This window comes from Gymnodraco acuticeps, unplaced genomic scaffold (assembly GCF_902827175.1).
Source record: "Gymnodraco acuticeps unplaced genomic scaffold, fGymAcu1.1, whole genome shotgun sequence".
Classification (NCBI taxonomy): Eukaryota; Metazoa; Chordata; class Actinopteri; order Perciformes; family Bathydraconidae; genus Gymnodraco; species Gymnodraco acuticeps.
This window is the reverse complement of record NW_022989785.1, coordinates 89,283-105,000: the sequence shown is the minus strand read 5'-3', so window position 1 is coordinate 105,000 and position 15,718 is coordinate 89,283.

Sequence of the window (15,718 nt, the reverse complement as noted above, 5' to 3'; positions counted from 1 at the left end):
ACACACACACACACTCTCTCTCTCTCTCTCTCACACACACACACACACACACACACACACACACACACACACACACACACACACACACACACACACACACACTCTCTCTCTCTCACACACACACAGACACACACACTCACTCTCCCTCACACACACAAACACTCTCTCTCTCAAACACAGACACACACACTCTCTCTTTCACAGACACACACACACTCTCTCTCTCTCTCTCTCTCTCTCTCACACACACACACACACACACACACACACACACACACTCTCTCTCTCTCTCTCTCACAAACAGACACTCTCTCTCTCTCTCACACACATGCTCTCTCTCTCTCTCACACACACACACACACACACACACACACACACACACACACACACAGACACTCTCTCTCTCTCTCTCACACACACACACACACACACACACACAGACACTCACTCACACACACACACACACACACACACACACACACACACACACACACACACACACACTCTCTCACACAGAGACACACACACACACTCTCTCTCTCTCTCACACAAAGACACACACACATTCTCTCACACAGACACACACACACTATCTCTATCAAACACTCTCTCTCACACACACACAGACACACACACTCTCTCTCTCACACAGACACACACACATCTCTCTCTCACACAGAGACACACACACGCTCTCTCTCACACAAAGACACACACACACTCTCTCTCTCACACAGACACACACCGATGATGATGAATGATCAAGAGAAGAGAGAGAGGGCGATCGAGAGAAGAGAGAGAGAAGAGAGAGGGCGATCGAGAGAAGAGAGAGAGTAATGTAACCTCCTAATGTAATGTATAACTCCTATGAACATTTTCAAAAAGTGCTCAAACTTCACATGTGTGCTAACAGTACAGCCATGAAGACATCTACAGGACAGTTTTGAGATTTCTTCAAATGTTGTTGCCATGGCAACACAATGCTCACCATGAAACACGGTTTTCTCATAACTTCAGTGAAAATACTCAAAATGGCCCAAAACTTCACAGGTTTGGTAACGATGCAGCCATCAACACATCTAAGAGTATTATGGGATGTCATCAAATGCCGTTGGCATGGCGACAGATCATTCACCATAAAGTTAGTTCAAAAGTTTGCAGTTCAAATATTTTTGCTGCTTTCCCAAGCCTTTTTACTTTCTTTTCTCATCTTAATACAAATTCATTCACTACTACTTACATCTGATATTTAACTCCTTCAGCCTATTTTCAGCTGCAGAACCCATTCAACTATTACATTATTCAGCTATTTCAGGACATCAAGGCTATATATGTTGTTGTTTATACCTTTTTTAAAACCTTTTCTTTTAAATATTAAGCTTTTTCTGCATTTTTTTTAGCTAAAATCAGCTACCATTCAGCTAATAACACATTCAGCTTTTTCTGCATTTTCAGCTAAATTCAGCCATAAATGTTCACAGTTTACAGCATTCGCACGCATTTTCTGCAGGAAATGCATTTTCTAGTTACCCTCTCTCGTCCAGGCGGTAGGAAAGAGCCCTCAGTCAGAGCAGCAGCAGCCAACAAGCTGACTGTTGCTATCTGTATACTATGCCGCCGAAACATAATTTCAGCCAATCAGCGTCGTCAGATCTGATGCTCAAAGGGCGCCGTGTCAGCGCCCTGGCCTGTGTGTCTGTGAGTTGTTTGGATTCGTATCCAAGGTGACGCTACAGTAGTTGTCTGCAGGTGAAGACTCCGGTGCTAGTGGATCGCCGGAGCTGTAGATTAACATTTACATGCTTATTGTAGTTGTAAGGGCAATGCCTGTAGCACCATGGAGCATATGTGTGGGCTGGACCTGTATTTTACAGGAAAGGAGTGAGCAGAGGGTGGAGTTGTCGATTCTTGTTCAGTTTTCATCTTCCTCACCCTCTCAAACTTTGAATTGCGCACGCTGCTAAAGAGACGCGCTACCATGGAAACCAAACAATGGTGTAGCTGTATTAAAGTCCGAGTGGAAACAGTTGTGAGTAAATCTGATTTTGTCAGAAATCGGAAGAAATATGACTCCGGGAGGAAACTGGGAGAAGGCAATGAAATTGGGAGTCTCCCGCGAAAATCGGGAGGGTTGGCAAGTATGACACACACACACACACACACACACACACACACACACACACACACACACACACACACACACACACACACACACACACACACACACACACACACACACACACACACACACCACACACCATGTTCGTATTTAGTCTCCTGATTTTAAATGGGAATTAAATCATTTGAGTGTTCCCAAAGCACCAGTGTTCTGCAGTTTGTGTGGGCCTACTGTACTGTTGCACAGTTTTGGAAGATTCATAGCTAACCACACTGAAGATTATGGATTATCCCATATTTTTAAGCCTCAATTTGTCCCCCCCCCCCCCCCCCCCCCCCTCTAACATCACCAGATAATTTAAGGGGTAATTTTTCAAAAATTTCTTCCGGGGGAGGATCCCCCCGGACCGCCTTAGTATGGTTTGGTCCCTATTTCCATAGCCCCACCAAAAATATTTTCCACCAGCCGCCACTGTGTATAGTGTTGGTCCACAGCGCAAACGTATTAGTTTAACAAAATCCGCATCTAAAATTGCGGCATAGATATGGGGGTTATTCCCTATCTTTATTCAAGAGCGTGGTATTTAAATTTGAGAGCATACTTTTGTATTTATTTCCCTCAAACCCTGTCCTCACACTCAAATAGTGCCTGCTTGCACTTAGATGTGCTCTGCTTGTGCTCAAACTGTACGCTTGCACTCAGATATATTGCTGCTTACATATTTTTTCTGCTCTCAGATTTATTCTGTGCGCGCTCGAAACTTTTGTGCAACAATCCTGTCAAAATCCCTCAACCAATAGGAGGCCAGGTGTCCTTGCGGGTGCGTTCGCTTTACTTATTACAGCGTCCCGTAAGGGCGGTTACTCTTTGGTTTATAAACTCCCGCCCTCCACGGCTTTATAACATAGCATGTACTTCACTTGTTTGATTTACAACTTTTTTTTGGGGGGGGGGAGCACAGTTAGTATATATATACCAGCACCTTACATAATAGCTACGTTCAGTGGCGGACTGGGACTAAAAATCAGCCCGGGAACCTCGACCGGCCCTCGTTATTTCTAGTAAATTGTCAACGGGGGGATGGGGGATTGCTAGTGAATTTTCCGACCGGCCCACTTCTTCCTCCAGACTGTTGTTCTGCTCCAGCACTGTTGTGCTACGGCTTGGTTCGGCCCGACGCGAAGCGGAGTGTCGACAACCCCATATTGTATAGATATTCGTATATCACGGCCTGAAGTGAGCTATTGCATTTATAAAACGGTTACCACGTGTGGCTGACAATGTGAAAGAAAAATACACACTCCAATTTCAATAGTTTTTATTATTAAATAATGATGTTCAAAATAAAATAGTCCCTCCGTTGCCTTCTGCACAGAACATAGTGCGAGGTGGTTGCTATGCAACAACAATAACAGCTAGAGAACATATTAGACGTCGTTTAATATTACCGATATCACTAGATCATTACTAAATCCATGGCGGTAGTGTGTATTTGTCATTTAATACAGGCAACAACCGGAAGACAGAGAAGAAGAATAGACTGCGTGATATAAAAATAATGGGCATACCTCCACCCCTCGATAGTTATCGCTGACTCAGCCATGTTTATGCAGCACTGCACGTGGAGATGTGGACGCGCAAGTCGCGCAGATTACGTACATAAACCTACAAACTACTGATATAGTAAATTAAAAAATAAATGATTATTTTTGTGTAGTTGTATATTGAAAAAATAATGTATGGTTGTCACAAAATCCCACGGCACACCCGGACTTGCCTCACAGCACACCAGTGTGCCGCGCACACCGTTTGGTAACGGTGGTAACTCAGATGCTTACATGGACTTGTATGTTTTTTCCTTCATATCTAACAGAAATAAGAGAGAAAGAGAGTAAAGAGGGATAGGAAGGAGGAGAGATATTTGCGAGTTGCATACTGACTCTGAGTTTTCTCGATTAATAGCTTATATAGACAATACCATGCTTAAATAGACTCCTAAGTTATTATTTCATATGTGACAATATGTAAGAAAAGGGAGGGAAGAGTCAAATTATATTGAGCAATTGAGCAATTGATTTCATATTGGAACATTCATTTCTCAAACCTATGTTTTATGGAAGAGGAAATGTACTTCTGATAAACTAATCCTTGATCAAACGGTAAATGGTGAATTAATATAACATTTATAATCATTGAGAAAGGGTTATTCCACAGGGACTAGCTCACATTTAACTTAAAATAACATTTATCTGCTTTGGACTGATGAGTATATGATTCTTGCATGTTAAATGACTAACACAAACCTTACATTTATAATGTGCATGTCTCAGGAAGGCTCCCAAATAATTCTGAGGGGGCCTATCCTATTTTTGTAATTGAATGATAATGTGCTAATCCATTACCTTGAGTTGTCTGCACTCAGGAAAACATCCCTATCAAGTGTTAAACAGCTCTGAAGGCGAAGGGTCAGAGAGAGAAGCACACTCTGCGGCTGCAGAGAGCAACTTATCCACGGGCAAGGAGGTCGTTCGAGATGAGAGGATTCTAATCTTCAACTTTCTGATGAGATGGGATGCTTCTTCATTTTCGCTCGCAGGACGAGCGATGGCTTCAGAGGCTTCATACAAGGTTTCCATGTTTCATTGGAGGAGCAGATGTTTTCATAACCTCTCCCATCACGGGGGGCGGGGCATCTGGATGTGCCACTTGGAATAGGCAGGTGCACTGCTCTCAAGCAGATAGCAGAAGGAATGCAGGCAGATGAGCCTCTGTTTCACTGGGAGATCATAAAGCGCTCACTGAATGAGCCACAAAAGCAGAGCAATTGGGGGGGATTGAGATATGGCGCTCTGATGAAGAAGAGTTTTGAGCCAATCAGCACCTCAGTGCTAATCTACAGATAATTGAGATATGGCGCTCTGATGAAGAAGAGTTTTGAGCCAATCAGCACCTCAGTGCTAATCTACAGTATCAGGATGCCTTTACACATCAGACATTCTGTGTCATAAAGAGAGGAGGAAAACATGTCTTCTAGCTCTCGTACAAAGATAACATTTGAATTGAATGACCAGATGATTACAGATGTACAATTAATGATTGTTTTTGTATTCCCAATGAACAGATATGTGTTAAATAGTGGTGATAAATATATTTTATCAGATTACACTTTCACACTAAACTAATTAATTAATTGATATTTTCAGATTTATAAGGTATTGAACAATAAGATATTTCTAATATTATAACAGACAATGTTACTATCCTTAATCATTACCAGGTAAAACAGATGTTTTGATGTTGATTACAGTTGATGCTCTGAATAAAGAACAGATGTTTTGATTTTTTCCTTTTCAGGTCGTTATACAATAAAATGTTTGATTCTTCAGATTGTTAAACATTTTGAGAATTGTTTAGTTTTCCCTTCAGATTTTGAGATGACATAATGATTGATAGTTGAAGTCTGATTTATACCTCAATTGGATTTATTATAAATCCTAAATTCTAATTGTGTTTTAATAAGTAATTGCCTTGAAGTAAATCTTTGAGATGTAAGCTGATTTAGAATTTGTGTTTGATGAAGGAGATTAACTGAGGGATAAATGATAAAATATCTTATTTTTGAAACATATATTTTGCTATAATATTGTTGTATTTCACGTGTTTATTATTGTGCTTTTTGACAAATGATGCCAAACACTGAAGAGAGATGATTTTATTATGATTGATTGTATCTTGTCATGGTGATTGAAGTGTTTTCAATCTTGTTCTACTTTTGATGTAATTAATGTGAGTGAGCCCACACAACTCTGAAGACGCTTATTGACTTAAGTATTGACTGAAATATTCTTTAGACTAATGTTAATTGATTATCATAAATTGATAAAAGGGTGGATCTGTAAAGGAATATTTTGGTCTTGTTAAAGTATATAGAGTTTAGTGAACTGTCCTCGGGAATCTGTTTAATATGGTTGAAGTGTATTCCTGCCTGTAATGTGATCCATAGCTTCTCAGGAAGACACAGGTCAAGAGGTCATCTGATGTCTTGTCGGGGAGAAGCTTGGCTCATGTGGGTTTACAATGCAACAAGTCTTTGTCTCGACATCTGGCATGCATTAAAGGAAAACCCGCGTGTTTTAGGGCCCTCCTCTTCTTGTCTGTATAGATGGGTTCTTGGCGCTTTTAGGCTTCAGAGTTTGCTGGTATCTTGCAGGGAACTGTGATATGCTGTGAACTCTCCGGCCGCTCAGGCTCTCAATAAATATCAGTGTATTGATTGGCGAATCCAGTTTCACTCATTTCATGATTGGCTCAACATTGCTGCAAATAAGTTTTAACTTCACAGTAAGGCCACCCGGAGGTCGAAGTTATCCTTAAATGTTTCCATCTTAAGCTTTGTTAGTTAGCCTAGTTAGTTAGTTTCATAACGGACGTAATGTAACAGTTGTAACGGTTCTCAGACGCGGAGGGATACTGATTTGTGAAAAGTAACTACAATTATACTCGGGATATACGCTCATTATATCACGGCTAAGAAACATCAGATTGCTTGATTTGACTTGTCCGTTTTATAAACATATACTAAGTGTGTTTACCCCCCCCCCCCCCCCCCCCCCCCACAAAAAAAAAGTTGTACAGCGAAGTGAAGTACATGTTATGTTATAAAGCCGTGGAGGGCGGGAGTTTATAAACCAAAGAGTAACCGCCCTTACGGGACGCTGTAATAAGTAAAGCGAACGCACCCGCAAGGACACCTGGCCTCCTATTGGTTGAGGGATTTTGACAGGATTGTTGCACAAAAGTTTCGAGCGCGCACAGAATAAATCTGAGAGCAGAAAAAATATGTAAGCAGCAATATATCTGAGTGCAAGCGTACAGTTTGAGCACAAGCAGAGCACATCTAAGTGCAAGCAGGCACTATTTGAGTGTGAGGACAGGGTTTGAGGGAAATAAATACAAAAGTATGCTCTCAAATTTAAATACCACGCTCTTGAATAAAGATAGGGAATAACCTCCATACATAGATAGCCTACGTTATTTTCCCCTGTGCAATTCTCCATTTACTCAACAATAACACATAATTATCCTTGTGTTTATTTATTTGTTTGATTAATAAACACAAGTTGGAGTCCGTCAGGACCGAGGGTCGGAGCAGCTCATTTGCTTTAGAGAATATTACACCGGGAAGTAAGTATTCTCTCCGCTTCACTTGACAAACCCCGTGATAGTCCTCAAGCTCTGTGTTTGGAGAGTGTGCTCCGAGGGTTACGCCGAGCGTCAAACAGCACTTGAAATGGGATGGAACCACGGCAGACTGTCCAAAACTGGATTTGAACGGGTCCACCGCGTCCCCCCCTCCCCCACCCCGTCTCCAGAACTACACTGTAAAAAAAAACGTTGTTTTTACGGTAAAAACCTGGCAGCTTTGTTGCCAGAATAATGATGTGAAAAATACGGTAAACTGTAAACAACTTTACAGAACAACGTGTATATTTTACAGTTTAAAACTGTTGTAATTTACATTTTAAATCTGTCATTTCAACAGCCCTTTTCTGCTGAATTAGCATTATCACGTTGCTATTAAACTGATTATTTCAGTAAGATTTACATGCAGTTGTTGTATATTGTACATTGAATCCCATTCAATTTTACAGAAACATACCAAACAAATAACACTGTTTAACTGTAAAAGCATCAGTGTAATGCGGTGTTTTACGTTGAAAGCAACATCTAAATACTGCAATTTAAATTTTCTGTAAAACGTATTTATTACAATTAAAATGCAGAAAAAACTGTTCTATGAATATCAATCTCAAATATATAGTATAAAACCGCCTGTAAGGATTATTGCTCAGTGGAAAAATGTTTTCCTATACATTAGTCAGATTGAAAGATTTAATTTAAAATACACTGCCTTCGTATATATATATATGTTTGACTATTACCAGAAATGTGAAGAATGTAATCCAGAGTACACAGATTAAGCACTTAAAATAAGAAATGCAAAACTAGATAAACCTCAAGAGCCACTGTATTAAAAGTTGAACAAATTCCAACAAGAACTTGCCTTTCCAAGAATTTATTATATATATATAAAATAGCAGTGATCAAAAACATCTGTCATTTCTCAACATACATATTGGTAAAACATACAAACTAAGGCTGCACAATAAACAAACAGCTCACATTGTCCAGGAAATTCAAGCTGAACAAAGTTAAGAGGTTACTTACATCACATCAAATGATTTATGGGAAATAATGTTTTTAAATATCAATCAATCAATCAATCAATGTTTATTTATATAGCCCAATATCACAAATGTTACATTTGTCTCAGTGGACTTTACAGTTTGTACAAAATATCAGTATGACAATACGACACCCTCTGTCCTTAGACCCTCACATCGTACAAGGAAAAACTTCCGAAGAAAACCCACAGTTTAAAGGAAAAAATGGGAGAAACCTCAGGGAGAGCAACAGAGGAGGGATCCCTCTCCCAGGACGGACAGACGTGCAATAGATGCCGTGTGTAAATTGAAAAGATAATACATTTGCAACATAGGTAGTCCAAATGTTTGGAAATGCATGTGTGTATAATAGGAAGATGAATCCACGAGGATATCCATCCAGGACCTATGATCCAGGACCACAGCCACGACTCAAGATCCAGGGCTCGCGATCCAGGACACAGGACCGCAGGATCATCCATGACTCCGGATCCCGGCGTATATAGAGACCAAAAAGAAAGACATTTGGGGAAGCTGGGTTAATCGGAACATGAGAGTACACAGGTATAGACAGAGAGAAGGAAGAAGTAAGATGTCCCCCGACAAACTAAGCCTATATCAGCAAAACTAGGGGCTGAATCTAATCAGCCCTAACTATAAGCTTTATCAAAAAGGAAGGTCTTAAGCGCACTCTTAAAAACGGATAGGGTGTCTGCCGCCCGAACACAAACTGGAAGCTGATTCCACAAATGTGGAGCTTGATAAGAAAAGGCTCTGGCTTTGTTAGTACTTTATATGTCTCATCTCTTATAGTGGGCACCTATATAATATAATACTTGACTGTCACAGCCACAGACTGAGCTGTAACTTAGCCAAAATAAGGGATTGTCTTAGTTGAATACATGTTCATTGCTACAGGAAGTGTGTACGTGATGAAGCTACAGTTGCAAAACACATGTGAGTGTGTGTCTAAGTGAGATAGGTGAAGAGGTAGGGTCAGCAGAGACCCTTCACTTCAGAAGCAAAAACCCAAGTGGAAAACAAAACACGTCAAAATGTTTACACTCAACAGTAATGTCCTGAGCTTTTACATCCACATAAGCCAAATGAAGATTGTTTAAGCAACTTCACTTTGTAACAGCAAACCGCAAGAGTGGCTACAATGACCTTAAAAGAATAGTTTGACATTTTGAGAGTTACATATTGCATTTTTTTAAATTAGTTAAAAGAACATAAAAAAAAAGGCACTTCAAATTTTAACTACGAATTAAACAATCAAACAAACTGTAACTTGGGCACATCGCCACATGCCATTGATCTTACTGTCCATATTCAGACATCACGCCACTCATGGTCCGAAAGTTCCTGTATCAAGGTGAGGACTCTCGGGTTCACCTGAAGACGGGATGCGCGTGTCTTCTCCACTTTGGTGCCCTTCTCTGGGTTGATGGAGAAAAAACACCTTAAAATAAAAATACAAACAAACAACAGAATTAATAATAAAATAGCTTGCCCAACAACAAAAAACTTCACATCAATCTTATTATTTTGAAGCCAAAATGACAATTATCTTAACCCCCAATTCACTGAAGCAGCTGCTTTAGATTTGTTGCAGTTTAATAAAAGAAATTGTTGGATAAAGCCAATCCCAAAAAACACATACCTCTGGACAAACTCCAGGGTGGATGCCAGCTCTGACGGGTAGGCGATGTTGAAGCAATAATAGCTCCCAAACATCACGGACAGGGCAGAAACCAAGGAGGGGATGTTGTCCTGTACTATGTTTCGATCCACACTCAGAAATGAATCGCCTTGAAGAATAGCATGATCGTCCTAAAAAAGAAGAAAAACACAATTCAAACTAAATTAAAACAAGACTTGTCTTCCTGAAACATTTCACAAAACAATTTTAGCACACATGTTATTACATTTTAAGGTCTGTTAAATTGCTCACCATCAATACAAAAATGTATGTATGTGTTTGCAGGTTAAGGGGAGATAAATGTAATGTCAATTTGCCTTGCTTTTAGGGGATAGTTCATATTGTTTGAAGGGGGGTTGTAGGAGCTACAGTTTGGAGAAACAGAGAGGAGAACCAGCACAGCTAAGCAATGCTGTGGACATACACTGAACAAAAATATAAATGCAACACTTTTGTTTTTGCTTCCATTTTTCATGAGATGAACTCCATCCATCCATCCATCCATCTTCTCCCGCTTATCCGTGGTCGGGTCGCGGGGGTAGCAGTTCCAGCAGAGAGCCCCAAACTTTCTTTTCCCTGGCGACATCAACCAGCTCTGACTGGAGGATCCCAAGGCGCTCCCAGGCCAGCGAAGAGATATAATCCCTCCACCTGGTCCTAGGTCTACCCCTTGGTCTCTTCCCAGCTGGACGTGCCTGGAACACCTCCCTAGGGAGGCGCCCAGGTGGCATCCTAACTAGGTGCCCGAACCACCTCAACTGGCTCCTTTCGACGCGAAGGAGGAGCGGCTCAACTCCGAGTCCCTCCCTGATGACCGAACTTCTCACCTTATCCCTAAGGAAGACACCAGCCACCCTGCGGAGAAAACCCATCTCGGCCGCTTGTATCCGCGATCTCGTTCTTTCGGTCATGACCCATCCTTCATGACCATAGGTGAGGGTAGGAACGAAAATGGCCCGGTAGACAGAGAGCTTTGCCTTCTGGCTCAGCTCCCTTTTCGTCACAACGGTGCGGTAAAGCGACTGCAGTACCGCTCCGATTCTCCGGCCCATCTCACGCTCCATTGTTCCCTCACTCGAGAACAAGACCCCGAGATACTTGAACTCCTTCACTTGGGGTAAGGACTCATTCCCTACTTGGAGTGGACAGTCCATCGGTTTCCTGCTGAGAACCATGGCCTCAGATTTGGAGGTGCTGATCCTCATCCCAGCCGCTTCACACTCGGTTGCGAACCGATCCAGTGAGTGCTGAAGGTCGTAGACCGATGAATCCATTAGAACCACATAATCTGCAAAAAGCAGTGGTGCAATCCTTAGTCCACCGAACTGCAGACCCCCTCCCCCATAACTACGCCTCGAAATCCGATCCATGTATATTACAAACAGGATTGGTGACAAAGCGCAGCCCTGGCGGAGGCCAACCCTCACCGGAAATGGGTCCGACTTACTGCCGAGGACCCGGACACAGCTCTCGCTTTGGGAGTACAGAGATTGGATGGCCCTGAGTAGAGACCCCCTCACCCCATACTCCCGCAGCACCTCCCACAGTAACTCCCTGGGAACTCGGTCATACGCCTTCTCCAAGTCTACAAAACACATGTAGACCGGATAAGATGAACTCAAAGATCTAAAACATTTTCTATATACACAAAATAACCATTTCTCTCAAATATTGTTCACAAATCTGAAAAAATCTGTGATAGTGAGCACTTCTCCTTTGCCGAGATAATCCATCCCACCTCACAGGTGTGGCATATCAAGATGCTGATTAGACAGCATGAATATTGCACAGGTGTGCCTTAGGCTGGCGTTGACGGCGTTGACGTTAACATGACTGCCCGTTAAGTTTGAACCCGCTCAGATGTAGCTTCAAACCCCCCGCTCAGTAGACGTTATAACTATGACTGCAAAATGCACTCAATCACAAACAGAAGCTAGTATTGTCCTGGCAACACACCGTTGTTTGCTTGCAGTTCGCGCCAACACATTTGAAAAACACTGGGGTTCCTATGCAATGCAGAACATAACCCCTCGTCTGTAGCGTTTTGCTGCAAAATGAACTCAATCACAAACAGAAGTTAGTATTGTCCTGACAACACACCGTGTTATAATTGAAGTTTGAAGAAAATAAACGGTTAACTTACCAGTGCTACATATGTGATCCTCCGCTCATGTGCACACAGCTCCGTGGTCCGTGGCAGGCAGACTTGAGACAGACTTGGCCGCGCACTGAGCCGTAACCGTTAACCTGCAAAAACAGCAGGTAATCATTTTTAGCACGCTAACACGACTGCCCGTTAAATTTGAACCTGCTCAGATGTAGCTTCAAACCCCCCGCTTCACAACAGTATGAATTAAAAGAAAATAAAGAGTTCAGCTTTTAGCATGATACTTCAATAACGTTACCAGTGTAGTGCCAGGAAAAGGGAGTCGGAGGCGGTGTATTAAGAACAGAGTTCCAATCTTTATTAGCCATTAATAACAGAGAGGTTATCACATCAACTGCTCTGCTTGACGAGCTAGCAGGAATGGAAGCTAACGCTACCGGTGTTCCCACTAAAGGCTCCGTGTGGCAACACAATACGAGAGGTGAATTATGTCCAATAACGTGTCACCACACAAGCCCCCCCCAGAATTCACGTGTAAACAAAATCCGTATGGCGGGGAGGAACAAGAGACCTGCGCACAGGAGTCGGTACAGCGACCTTTGCCCGTGCGGCCCCTGACAGAGGAGGGACCGGAACAACAGGTCCACACTCCCTGACAGGAATCAAAGCCGGGGGTCGGCCCCGTCTCGACGGCCGAGCCAGCACCACCGGCCGGTCCACGTCCAAGTGAGCAGCCTTCACCCGGTCAACCGAGACGTGCTCAGCCTTACCGCCCATGTCGACCACCAGGTGTTTTTCACCGTGTTCCAAAACCCGGAAAGGTCCATCGTAAGGGGGCTGCAGGGGGCCTCTGTGTGCGTCGTGACGAATGAAGACGTGCCCAGCCGAGCGTAGCTCCACGGGAACTTGAGACCCTGGCGCACCGTGCTGAGTAGTCGGGACTGGAGCGAAAGCCTCCGCCGCGTCACGCAGAAAAACTCACTGGGCCGTGGCAGACCAGGGAGCTGATGCATTTGGGAGGAAATCCCCCGGAACTCTCAGCGGCTGACCGTAGACCATCTCCGCTGTAGAACACTGTAGATCTTCCTTAGGTGCGGTCCTCAGGCCCAGCATCACCAGGGCAGCTTGTCGACCCAGTTACCGTCCGTAAGGCCGGCCTTGAGGGCCGCCGGCCTTGAGGGCTCCTTCATGGAGCGATGAAAGCGCTCGCAGAGGCCGTTAGCGGTAGTCCTGTGCAGCTTAACCCCCAAACCGCCTGCCACAGCGTTCCAGAGCTCGGACGTGAACTGAGAGCCCCTGTCTGAAGAAATGTCTGACGGGGTGCCAAAACGACACACCCACGTTGCAATGAAGGCCCGGGCAACGTCTGCGGCTGATGTCGAAACGAGCGGAACCGCCTCCGGCCAACGGGTCATTCTGTCCACCATGGTGAGGAGGTAGGAAAACCCCTGAGAGGAAGGCAACGGACCAACCAGGTCAATGTTGACGTGATCAAACCTCCTCTCAGGCACCAGGAAACGCTCCAACGGGGCCTTCGTGTGGCGGTGCACTTCGGGAGCGCGTTGACAAGCCACGCACTCCCTGGCCCAAGTCCTCACGTCCCTTTTCAGTCCTTGCCAAACGAACTTCGTCGCTACCAAACGTACTGAAGGTTTAACGCCGGGGTGTGACAGGCCGTGCACAGCCTCGAACACAGGACGCCTCCCGCTGGCAGGGACGACAGGCCGCGCCAGGCCCGTAGAGACGTCACACAGGAGAGTAATGCCCGTGTCGCCGAACACCACGTCCTCCAAGCGCAGCCCCGCGCTCTCCACCTTCAGAGCCTGGACGCCGGGATCTGTGACCTGGTCCGCCGCCATGCGAGTATAGTCCAGGCCCAACTGGACGGCACCGATGACGACCCTGGAGAGGCAATCAGCAACCAGGTTCGACTTGCTAGCCACGTGCTTAATGTCCGTAGTGAACTCCGATATGTAGGACAGCTGCCGCTGCTGACGTGCCGACCAAGGCTCCGCCACTTTTGACATGGCGAAGGTGAGCGGCTTGTGGTCGACAAACGCCGTAAATTCACGGCCTTCCAGCATGAAACGGAAGTGCCGCACGGCCAAATAAAGTCCGAGGAGCTCCCGGTCAATGGCGCTGTATTTGCGTTCTCTAAGCGTTAGCTGGCGGCTGAAAAAGGCGAGCGGCTGCCAAGCGCCCTCCACCCACTGCTCGTGCACTGCGCCGACCGCGTAGTCCGACGCGTCCGTGGTGATGGAGATGGGAGCCGTAGATGATGGGTGTGCCAGCAAAGCCGCCTGAGCCAATGCGGTCTTGACCTCAGCAAAAGCGCCGTCCGGCTCTGCTGTCCAGTCCATCTCCTGGACGGGGATCTTGCCTTTCAACGCTTCATACAGCGGCCGCATGATGTGTGCGGCCCGGGCGATGAAACGGTGGTAGAAAGTCACCATCCCCAGAAACTCACGGAGCAACCGGGCTGTGAGCGGGCGAGAAAAAGCCGCAACAGCCTCCACCTTTGCTGGCAGAGGTGTCGCACCGCCCTTGGTGACGCGGTGCCCCAGGAAATCGATGTCCGACACCCCGAACTGGCACTTTGCAGGATTGATGATTAATCCGTGTTCGTTGAGCCGCGTGAAAAGGGCTCGGAGGTGGGACAGGTGCTCCTGCACTGAAGCGCTGGCGACGAGTATGTCGTCGAGGTAGACAAACACAAACGGCAGGTCCCGCAGCACCGAATCCATCAGGCGCTGGAACGTCTGAGCAGCATTCTTGAGTCCAAAAGGCATCCGCAGGAACTCAAAAAGTCCAAAAGGCGTTATCACTGCTGTCTTGGGAATGTCCAGGGGGTGCATGGGTACCTGGTGGTATCCACGCACCAGGTCCACCTTGGAAAACACCCCCGTACCGGCCAGATGCGCCGAAAAGTCCTGAATGTGCGGCACCGGATAGCGGTCAGGCGTAGTGGCGTCGTTGAGTCGGCGGTAATCCCCGCACGGGCGGAACCCGCCGTTCGGTTTGGGAACGACGTGCAGGGGGGAAGCCCAAGGACTGTCGGAGCGGCGGACAATGCCCAGGCGCTCCATGGTTGCGCACTCCGCCCTCGCTACAGCCAGCTTAGAAGGGTTCAACCGCCGGGCCCTGGCATAGACAGGAGGCCCCCCGGTAGTGACGTGGTGTTCCACGCCATGCTTAGTGGTAAGCGCAGAGAAGGTGGGTAGCGACAGGTCTGGAAACTCGGCCAACAGTCTGAGAAACGTGTCTGCCCCTGACAGCGAGCCTGACGCTGCGCTGCCAAGTGTGCACACGAGGGAAGAAAACGTTAAGGCATCAACCAAACGCCTATTCTTAACGTCCACTAAGAATCCATGAGCACACAAAAAATCCGCTCCGAGGAGGGGAAAATAAATGTCCGCTGTCACGAAATCCCAGCTGAAACGCTGTCCTCCGATGCACAGACACATAGGCCTCACGCCGTACGTGCGAATGGGACCGCCGTTAGCCGTCGTCAATCGCGGTCCGTGCCCCCCACGGGCGACGTCTTCACTCGACGCTGGAACTACGCT